We start from the raw sequence: 8638 nt of genomic DNA, 5'->3' as shown, positions 1-8638 counted from the left end.
ATATCAAAATGCCATATACAGATTTCAAACCTGTAATTAGTTCTGCCATTCAGAGTAAATGGCAGCAACGCTGGTCTCTCGAGACGAGCAACAAACTTTTTAAAGTACAACCAAAACTTAAACATCAAAACAGTCGGAAGGATCGTAGAGAGGAAATAGTCCTCTCTCGGCTCCGTACCGGGCACACATATCCTACTCATTCGTTCCTTTTGAAACGAGAGGATCCACCGGTGTGTTATGCATGTGATGCTCAATTCACAGTGGAGCATTTTTTAATAGAATGTTCCGATTTCAAGCTCATTCGTGATAAATACTTTCGAGTCCCGGATATGAAAACCCTTTTCAGTTCCGTGGATTCGAAAACAATATTTAGCTACTTAAAAGAAATCGATCTATTTTATAGACTTTGATGTCTTTTACGTTATTGTCTTTGACGTTCTATTTATATAACAAAGTTCACATAATCTATTCGTACATATACATATTTTACCATTTTTAACCAACATTTTTAACATAATGATCTAAATATACAATACGGATGCTTTTATAAATGACAAATTTTATCTGATTTTAACTTTAAAAATAAAACATGTTAGTATATTGCTTGGCCCTAAATGACCCTAGTTGTCGATGGGCCGTAAAACATAAACAAACAAACAAACAAGTAGTATTCTGAGGGGAAGTGGTAGTGTTTTTGGGGGTAGGGGCAGAATTCTAGGGGATGTTAGAGAAAGAGAAATCTCACATCAGTAATAGTGTAACGGTTCAAATTCCCCTAAAACCCAGGTTCTTAGTATCTAGTACATTGCTTTGAATATATAAGCCACACAAAAACTAGGTACAGGTCCTACATTTATTCAATAGTCCATCATTGGCAATATAAAACTAGTAACCATAACTATTTACAGCACCACAGAATAAAACCATCTTCCACACTATCATACACGAGGCAGCTATTACCCGAAACCATAGACTGAGAGACAGAAGGAAAGTTACCAGGTAAATGGCTTCTGTTAAGTGTATATGTAAGGAAAGTGTAGAAAGGAAAGAATAGAAGGGAAGTAAACAACCAACTTGCATAGAGATACCAGCCAATGGCTTCTATATCTTCATACAACTTCCCCCACATATGATTGATTGATTGATGGGGCTTAACGTCCTTGTTCCGGTTATAACCGAGCCTAGGACACTACTTCCCCCACATACTCGTTACATTCACACATATAAACTAGCAACCTTTTCCATTCACAATGGGACTTAATACAATCATAGGTAATCTCCTGAAATTGTCGGAATTCTCTGGGATCAGTGTCCATGTTAGGGCCCATCAGTCCCTTAACTTCAGCAAGGGGGTAATCAGATGCCCTGCCTTGCAGAACGACACTGACGCAGAGATTCTGCAATATTTCAAGTCGGAGAATATCCCGATCTCAGAGGTGAGGCGGATCAAAATAAAACGCCAAACAGTACAGACAAATACGTTCGTCCTCACGTTCGCGGTTCCAAACCTTCCTTCATCGGTAATGGTAGGTTACATGAGATGTAACGCCTCGCCCTACATACCGAATCCTCTACGATGCCGTAACTGCCAGAGATACGGTCATCATGAGGACAGATGCAGGCAAAGGGAGGTTTGCGGACGAGAGGGCCATAACGACACAGATAGCTGTGATATCACCGGCAAACGATGTCCAAATTGCAAGGGCAACCACGCGGCGTCATCTCGAGACTGTCTTTCCTGGAAGAAGGAAAGGGAAGTTCTGCGGGTAAAGTATACCCGTAACATTTCCTTCTCTGACGCCAGGAGGGTGGTCGAGAGTAATGACCCCGCTGCGTTGACCTATGCATCAGTAACAAAATCAAAAACACAACAAAACACCATTACAGTCAGCGATGCAAAAGTACAAGCTTACTTTGATAAGCCAGCTTTCGGTGCGGAGGTACCACCTTTGATGGACGAAAGGAATGACAAGATTCTTTTCGGTTTGGCATCCCGTTTCATGTCAGGAAGGGTAGCGTCTAAGACCACCTCAACATCAGTTAGACCTTCCCAGCCTAACGAAACGGCAGTTATCAAGACCAATATGCCAGCACCTCCAGCACATACACCTGCACGTCATATAACACAAACATCGAAGCCGAGGGTCACCCACCACAGACGGACTGTATCACAGCCGTCAGACCTTAATAAGATTGCTGGTAACACCAATAAACGACCAGCAACCACACCACCTCAAGACCAACGAAAACCGAAGGTAAAGCTACACAGATTACCTTCCTTAAACAACACAAAGCCCAGCAAAGGCTCAAATGACCCTATCCATGGTCATAACAGGTACGACGTTCTTGCGGACGACAGTGAGTTTGGTGACAGCAGCAATGCTGTCACCAGACAACCTACACCAAGTAGTCCTGTCAGTCCAAAGAGCGTCCATCACGAACCTGGATAGTGGTCAGCAATACGAACAATTTTATCATACAATGGAACATACGCGGACTAAGGGCAAATTTAGAAGAGTTTCAAAATTTATCAAAAGAATTTAGACCTGCCTTATTCTGCCTGCAGGAGGTCATGTTAAAAAACCCAATTACTTTCAGAAATTTCTCGCTCTACAATAGCATCGCAACGGTAGGAAACAGAGGTGGCGCAGCTGTAGCTATCCATAAAACTATTCCTCACAGAATTATCACGTTAAACACAAATTTACAGGCTGTTGCTGTCTGTGCAACTTTACACAGACAAGTAACTGTCTGTTCAATGTATCTTCCTCCGAGTATTGCTTTCACTTGTGAGCAACTTAATAACCTCGTCTCGCAACTCCCAGCACCATACATAATTTTCGGAGATTTTAATGGGCATAACAGTCTGTGGGGCTCCCCGAACACAGATGAGAGAGGAAGACTTATTGAGGAATTTATAGATAAAAACAACCTGTGTCTTTTTAACAATAATACCCCAACATATCTACACCCTGCTAACGGCTCCCGTACCCGCATAGACCTATCATTATGTCATCCATCCATAATTTTACTCGATTATGACTGGAGGGTAAATGATGATCTATGTAGGAGTGACCACTTCCCTACTTTTCTTAAGAATATTGGGAACCCTCTTGATAAACCACTTCCTCGATGGAATGTGCACAAAGCAGATTGGGGCCAATTCCAACACCTGTGCAACGAGGAGCTTACTGTAGAAAAATTCACTAACCTCGATGACCCAATTAAAACATCACTGAAACGATTACTTCTATTGCCACAAAAACGATACCAAAGTCCGTCCCAAAACCTACAAAGTTCCTTTTATCTGAAGAATCTTTTATCAATAGATCCGGCCGAAAGGCAGCTCTCAGACGATTCCTGACTTCCCCTACAACTGAAAATTACAATAATTTTAAAATTTGGAGGGCGAAGGCTCGGCGATCTATTAAATCTGACAAAAAGAATAGCTGGAAGGAATACATTTCTAAAATATCTTCAAACACATCACCAAAAAAGATATGGGATCAGATACGAAAAATAAGTGGAAAACGAAAAATGGCACCAGCATCCCATCTTATCAACAGTAACCAAATCTTCTCTTCTACATCTGAAATTACAAATGCATTTGCTAAAAATATAGCTCAGAACTCATCCGCCAAAAATCACTCCAAAAAATTCCAAACTTTCAAAAAAGACAAAGAAAAGAAACGTCTTAACTTTAAATCATCCAACACAGAAAGTTACAACAAGCCTTTCGATCTCCAGGAGTTGCTTGAATCGCTAAAAAGATCGACCGATTCAGCAGCTGGGCCAGATGAAATTCCGTACCAATTCCTGAAACATTTACCAGAATCATCATTACGGTGTCTCTTATATATTTTTAATCAAGTATTCGCTTCCGGTAAGATCCCTGAGTCTTGGAAGGAATCAACAATTATTCTGATTCCAAAACCTGGTAAGGACGCCAATGAACCAAATAATTATCGCCCTATCTCTCTAACAAGCTGCATCTGTAAAACACTTGAACGGATGATAAACAATAGACTAGTTTGGTTCCTTGAATCCAATAATATTTTGAGTCCACTCCAAAGCGGATTCAGAAACCGCAGAGGAACAGTAGACCAAGAAGGAACATCTTGTTGCTGTGTTCTTTGATCTGGAGAAAGCATACGATACTACATGGCAATATGGTATTATGAAAGACCTGCATGAAATTGGTGTACGTGGGAATCTCCCAAAATTCATTTCAAACTACATATCTGACAGACATTTTAAGGTTCGCGTTGGCTCAACGTATTCTGAAACAGCTAAACAGGAAATGGGAGTCCCTCAGGGGGGATCCTTTCCGTAACTCTTTTCGGTCTGAAAATCAACAGTATAACTAAATGTCTCGGTAAGTCAATTGAAGGGTCTCTATTTATTGATGACTTCTTGATCTGCTATAGGTCGAAGAACATGCACACGATAGAACGACAACTTCAACAATGTTTGGGCAAACTACAAACATGGGCAGATGAAAACGGCTTTAAATTTTCCAGATCAAAAACTGTCTGCATGCACTTCTACCAAAAACGAAAGCCACATAATGATCCCAATCTAACATTAAATGGAAGCAAAATTCCAGTTGTAGAGCAAACCAAATTCCTCGGACTAATTTTCGATTCAAAACTCTCCTTTGTTCCACATATTAAACACCTAAAGGATAAGTGCTCAAAGGCAATGAATATTTTACGCGTACTATCCCACACCGACTGGGGTGCGGACCGTGAAATGCTCTTGCGCCTTTATAGGGCACTTATTCGATCAAAACTCGACTATGGGTCCATCGTTTATGGATCGGCACGGAATTCTTACCTGCAAATGTTGGATCCTATCCATAATCAAGGATTACGTCTAGCACTTGGTGCTTTCCGAACAACACCAGTGCAGAGCCTTTATGTAGAGGCAAATGAACCATCTTTAAATGACCGAAGGAAAAAACTTACGCTTCAATATGCCGCCCAATTGAAATCCAACCCGAAAAACCCGGCTTTTGATCTTGTTGTCAATCCGCAATACCGAAACATATTCACTCAAAACCAAAAACTCTTACCAACATTTGGCATTAGAATTTCGAATTTTCTTCATGAACTTAACATAAGCTTAGACAACAAAGGCGAATACACCGTATCGGATGTACCGCCATGGCTTGTCGAAACACCTGATATTAACCTTACTCTACACGTGAGGGCAAAATCGAGTGCATTACCCGAAGAACACAAATCCTCCTTTCGGGAATGCATTAAAGATTTTCCCGATCACGTTCAGATCTACATTGATGGCTCAAAAGATGGAGTAAAGGTCTCCGCAGCATGCTATTCCGATCACCATTGCTCTTCAATCCGCTTACCAGATGGTGCCTCTATCTTCTCTGTGGAAACATGTGCCATCGATTTGGCCCTCGACCATATCGAAGAACAACGCATTAGAAAGGCAATAATTTGTTCCGACTCTCTATCTGTCCTTCAGAATTTACAATCACGAGATCCAAAGAATATACTCATACAAAACCTTGTTTTACGAATATCTCGTATCTTAAACAAATGCAAAATAACATTACTTTGGATTCCGAGCCATGTCGGAATTAAAGGCAACGAACTTGTTGACCGCCAAGCAAAACTTGCTCTAAATCTGCAACAAACAAATATCAAAATGCCATATACAGATTTCAAACCTGTAATTAGTTCTGCCATTCAGAGTAAATGGCAGCAACGCTGGTCTCTCGAGACGAGCAACAAACTTTTTAAAGTACAACCAAAACTTAAACATCAAAACAGTCGGAAGGATCGTAGAGAGGAAATAGTCCTCTCTCGGCTCCGTACCGGGCACACATATCCTACTCATTCGTTCCTTTTGAAACGAGAGGATCCACCGGTGTGTTATGCATGTGATGCTCAATTCACAGTGGAGCATTTTTTAATAGAATGTTCCGATTTCAAGCTCATTCGTGATAAATACTTTCGAGTCCCGGATATGAAAACCCTTTTCAGTTCCGTGGATTCGAAAACAATATTTAGCTACTTAAAAGAAATCGATCTATTTTATAGACTTTGATGTCTTTTACGTTATTGTCTTTGACGTTCTATTTATATAACAAAGTTCACATAATCTATTCGTACATATACATATTTTACCATTTTTAACCAACATTTTTAACATAATGATCTAAATATACAATACGGATGCTTTTATAAATGACAAATTTTATCTGATTTTAACTTTAAAAATAAAACATGTTAGTATATTGTTTGGCCCTAAATGACCCTAGTTGTCGATGGGCCGTAAAACATAAACAAACAAACAAACAAGTAGTATTCTGAGGGGAAGTGGTAGTGTTTTTGGGGGTAGGGGCAGAATTCTAGGGGATGTTAGAGAAAGAGAAATCTCACATCAGTAATAGTGTAACGGTTCAAATTCCCCTAAAACCCAGGTTCTTAGTATCTAGTACATTGCTTTGAATATATAAGCCACACAAAAACTAGGTACAGGTCCTACATTTATTCAATAGTCCATCATTGGCAATATAAAACTAGTAACCATAACTATTTACAGCACCACAGAATAAAACCATCTTCCACACTATCATACACGAGGCAGCTATTACCCGAAACCATAGACTGAGAGACAGAAGGAAAGTTACCAGGTAAATGGCTTCTGTTAAGTGTATATGTAAGGAAAGTGTAGAAAGGAAAGAATAGAAGGGAAGTAAACAACCAACTTGCATAGAGATACCAGCCAATGGCTTCTATATCTTCATACAACTTCCCCCACATATGATTGATTGATTGATGGGGCTTAACGTCCTTGTTCCGGTTATAACCGAGCCTAGGACACTACTTCCCCCACATACTCGTTACATTCACACATATAAACTAGCAACCTTTTCCATTCACAATGGTGCACATAGATTAGCATACACTGTTTTCAATATAAAATACACAATCATAGTTACTCGCACTCATTCCCAAACTAAATACATACTCTCATGCTACATATATTTTGCATTCTGAACACATATATTCACACTCACAATTAATAATTACACTATAATTCAACAAAATACTGTCATACATACACAAATATATACTTCTACTAAGGGACACAAATCTCAAACAAAGGTACATAACTCGCAAAATCCATTCCCGTTACATAAGTGTGGATATATGTCTAGGGTAAGAGAAAAAAGAAAACTCACATCAGTAATAGTGTGGATATGCCTATATATCGTAAGAGATAATTTACTTTATCTATTAACATCTATTGAATAGTTAGTATGCATTTTTAGAATAGTTTAAAAGTACCCCTCAAATGGGTCATGTACATTATGTCAATTTAAACCCATTATAATTATAAGGGTCGATGAAGACATGTGACAATTTTCGTTGGTAATAGGTTAAGTGAACTGTTATCTAACACTGGAAAGGCTGAATGTGATTTGGCCAGTATGTTAACATAAAAGGGACTTGTAATAACAGAATATGTAAAGAATGTTAGGATAACAAGTAAGTTAATGTTATGGTCCTAAATAGTATATCCATACGTAGTGTTTTCACAAGTAACTGACAGACTGAAACTTTAAATCATTGGAAAATAGGTGACTCTTGTAATCTTTGTTTCAAAATATTGTTTTGCTTAAAGAAATAAATTATCATTGATATCGCGAAACTGTGTTAAGATTTTATTAGGTCATCTGTCCCAAGGGGTCAGGATGACCTATAGTCATCATGCATCGTCCGTCGTCGTCAGGCTAGATATACTTCAAAGTTGCTGTAGAGCCATGTGATCAATTTGGGCCTCTTGTTACATCTTTCTGATCTGGTACCTAGAAATGCCCCATTAGTTACTAGCTATAGTAGTATGATGTTCTCAAGGTAGTCAGATGACCGTTAAGGCCCATTGGGCCTCTTGTTACAACATACATACCATAATATGACTGGCCAAAATGTATTATTCTGTGCCTCCTGGTTTCCAGAAGCAGCTGTTTGAATTTATGATACGGACGTAACATCACAACATATTGACATCAGTCTGTCGGACGTTACATCATGACATATTGACATCAGTCTGGCGGACGTCACATCACAACATATAGACATCAGCCTGGCGGATGTCACATCATGACATATTGACATCAGTCTGGCGGACGTCACATCACGACATATAGACATCAGTCTGGCGGACGTAACATCACACATATTGACATCAGTCTGGCGGACGTCACATCATGACATATTGACATCAGTCTGGCGGACGTCACATCACGACATATAGACATCAGTCTGGCGGACGTTACATCACAACATATTGACATCAGTCTGGCGGACGTTACATCACAACATATTGACATCAGTCTGGCGGACGTCACATCACAACATATTGACATCAGCCTGATGAACATCACATCACGACATATAGACATCAGTCTGGCGGACGTTACATCACAACATATTGACATCAGTCTGGCGGACGTTACATCACAACATATTGACATCAGTCTGGCGGACGTCACATCACAACATATTGCCATCAGTCTGGCGGACGTCACATCACAACATATTGACATCAGTCTGGCGGACGTCACATCACAACATATAGACATCAGTATGGCGGACGTCAC

The 8638-nt window shown here is 39.7% G+C and overlaps 1 long non-coding RNA gene across 1 annotated transcript; it reads right to left on the bottom strand.

The window, feature by feature from the left end:
- Window positions 1-839: 839 nt before the first annotated feature.
- Window positions 840-8237, bottom strand: LOC117314892. Its single transcript, XR_004529627.1, has 2 exons — window positions 6902-8237; window positions 840-1236 (listed from the first exon to the last, which is right to left on the bottom strand). It is a non-coding gene; the product is annotated as an uncharacterized LOC117314892 (long non-coding RNA).
- Between the last annotated feature and the right edge of the window lie 401 nt (window positions 8238-8638).

This window comes from Pecten maximus, chromosome 17 (assembly GCF_902652985.1).
Source record: "Pecten maximus chromosome 17, xPecMax1.1, whole genome shotgun sequence".
In the NCBI taxonomy this organism is placed as follows: domain Eukaryota; kingdom Metazoa; phylum Mollusca; class Bivalvia; order Pectinida; family Pectinidae; genus Pecten; species Pecten maximus.
Note: the sequence above shows the minus strand (reverse complement) of the source record. Positions and strands in the feature narration are given on the sequence as shown.